The following is a 2,969-nucleotide window of genomic DNA, read 5'->3' as shown; positions in this document are numbered from 1 at the left end:
GCACATATATTGGTGGCAGCGTGTTGGATTGCAGTGCAGTTGCATAGTTTGGCGGTTCCAGAGATCTTTTATTTATCATCTGACCTTTGCTTATTTTTTTGTTTTGGTTCATTTTTTCTAGATATACCTTTTTCTAATTTGCATGATTATTTAAGTACTGGTTGTATCTGGTTTATGTTTTAATCTTTTGCTATACCTGTATAATTTATTGTGTTGTTTATAGATTGTATTATAAGAACTTTCGACCTGTGATTGTTTTACGGTATGGCTAATTTGATGCAGTGTCCTTTTGAACAATTTACTTAGTGATTATACAGTGGTGTGCTATTTAAAGTGATCAGAAAAACCATTGCCTGATGTAAGAGCTTTAACGCTGTGCCTGCAAGTCTGAAGTTGTAAATCATTTTACCGTAAGCACTTTAGCAATTGCTCCGAACTACTCGATACGTGTGCTTGACTATAATTAGCAATGGTTGATAAGAAAAAGGGAGTATCGACTCGTAGTAATCAGGGGGAAGATCAACCAGACTCTCAGGACGAAACTCAAATGGCTGCTCAACAGCCAGAGGGACAGTTGCAAGCTATGCTTGAGCAACTAATAAATCAAATGGGCGAATTGCGTGCCGAAGTCCGGGAACTAGGCTATCGGAATAATCAGCTGACGTCAGAATGCGCAACCCTTCGGGAGGTTGTAAATCGGCACATAGACCGAGACCCAGCTCCAAGCATTTCGGGCACTTGCCATTCTGCAACAGACAATGACTCAGACCATGAAACAAGGCAAGGGAGTGCCCATAGTACTCATACAGTGGTTCAACCTAGGCAAAGTCGAGTCAACCTGCTGCCTCGTATACTTGATCCTGAGCCACAAACAACACCATTGATGGTGTCTGAACCTCGAGCACGTATTCCTGTGTTTGAAGCGAAAACGCCAGCATCTAAAGCCTTGCAAAGGAATAATGAAGTTGATCACTGGATCCGACAGATAGAATTGCAGGTCACTGATAATCACACTAGAATCCGAGCAGCAAGGATCCACTGCAGAGGAGATGCAGAAAGAGTGATCAACTCCCCACTCTTCGATGGGATTTCAGAAAGGGTATTATTTGCCCAACGATTACGCCAGAAATTTTGCGGCACAACCATCACCTCGGAATTTCTAAGACAGCTATCAAGTAAGAGACTCCGAGAATCACAAAGCCCACAGGATTTATTGCTTGAGATAGAAAGTGCTGTTCTTTCTGGTTGGAAGGACTGCCTGGGTATGGCAGATCGGCCAGAGGAGCTCGTTAAAAGAACTTTTATTGAGGCCCTTCCATTTTGGTTGCAGGAGAGCATTGCAGGCCAAGAACACGGAACTGTAGATGAGCTTGCAGGCATTGCAACTCGGATTTGGGGCATACGTCAAAGAGCTCGTACGAGGTATGGGTCTAAACAGGGAACACACTTTTCAAGGTCCACTAACCCTGAGCAAGTAATGACCACAGCAGTTGATGACCAGCAGTATTGTGCATTCCATCGTCAACAAGGCCATATCACTCGTGACTGCCAAGAAAAGCCAAAAGGATATGTCTGCTGGAAATGTGGTCAAACCGGACATAACCGCCAGCATTGTCCCTTTCGAGGAAGTCAGGCCAGACAAGGAGCCCAAACTGAACCTGACAATGCCCAGACAATGGGCTCATCAGGAAATTGTACCGAAAACTAGGCAATCAGGCAGGCCCATGATTCAGTTGCGGGTGAATGGTGTGAAACTTAGGTGTTAATTGATACAGGAAGTGAGGCAACATTACTTAAAGCATCTGTAAAGAAGCATGTTCCAGTGAAACACCATCACCAACCCAACAGGAAGCTGTTGGGTGTGTCAGGAACTAAACTGGACATAGAAGGCGAGTCTGATGTTCGAATATGCTTATCAGATGAAAAGTCATTTGCTCACAGAGTATGCATAGTTGACGGTATCAAGTTTCCTGGTGATATGCTTATCGGTATGGATATCTTAAGACGATCAAACTACACTTTAGTACATAGAAAGTATCCACCTTGTAATTTTCTTTATATAGATGGAGTCAAGTTACCAGTTACCTTTACTGATTGCCCAAGTCTAGGCATAACCGTCTTAAATAAAGCAAAGCCCAAGAATATCAATAAAGCCGATCTGGCCCCAAAAGCTCGATTACGTGCCTCGGTTACCATTAAGCCTAAACCCGAATGCTTTATTCCAGCCAGAGTACCTAACAGGATTGCCCATTCACATGCAATCCTGGTAGAGCCTATCAATGAAATAGTTGTCATGCCAAATACTGTCGTCACTCCAATCAAAAGTACCATACCAATATGGGTTGTTAATCCTGATGATCAACCACTAAAGTTAAAGGGAGGAACCGTGTTGGCTGATCTGACTGATGTTCAATCGTGTAAATCATTTATCATGCCCACCTTATCAGATAAAGCTGTGGAAAATAATGCGTATGGCACTCAAACTATGTCTGACACGTATAGCTCAAATTCTGACTTACCTGCGTCTGGTCCTTCGGGTGCTGACTCACCTGCGTCTGGTCCTTCGGGTGCTGACTCACCTGCGTCTGGTCCTTCGGGTGCTGACTCACCTGCGTCTGGTCCTTCGGGTGCTGACTCACCTGCGTCTGGTCCTTCGGGTGCTGACTCACCTGCGTCTGGTCCTTCGGGTGCTGACTCACCTGCGTCTGGTCCTTCGGGTGCTGACTCACCTGCGTCTGGTCCTTCGGGTGCTGACTCACCTGCGTCGGGCCCTTCGGGTGCTGACTCACCTGCGTCTGGTCCTTCGGGTGCTGACTCACCTGCGTCTGGTCCTTCGGGTGCTGACTCACCTGCGTCTGGTCCTTCGGGTGCTGACTCACCTGCGTCTGGTCCTTCGGGTGCTGACTCACCTGCGTCTGGTCCTTCGGGTGCTGACTCACCTGCGTCTGGTCCTTCGGGTGCTGACTCAC

The sequence above is a fragment of the Penaeus monodon genome, chromosome 24, assembly GCF_015228065.2.
Source record: "Penaeus monodon isolate SGIC_2016 chromosome 24, NSTDA_Pmon_1, whole genome shotgun sequence".
NCBI lineage: Eukaryota > Metazoa > Arthropoda > Malacostraca > Decapoda > Penaeidae > Penaeus > Penaeus monodon.
The sequence above is the reverse complement of the archived record's forward strand: the minus strand, read 5'-3'. Positions refer to the sequence as shown.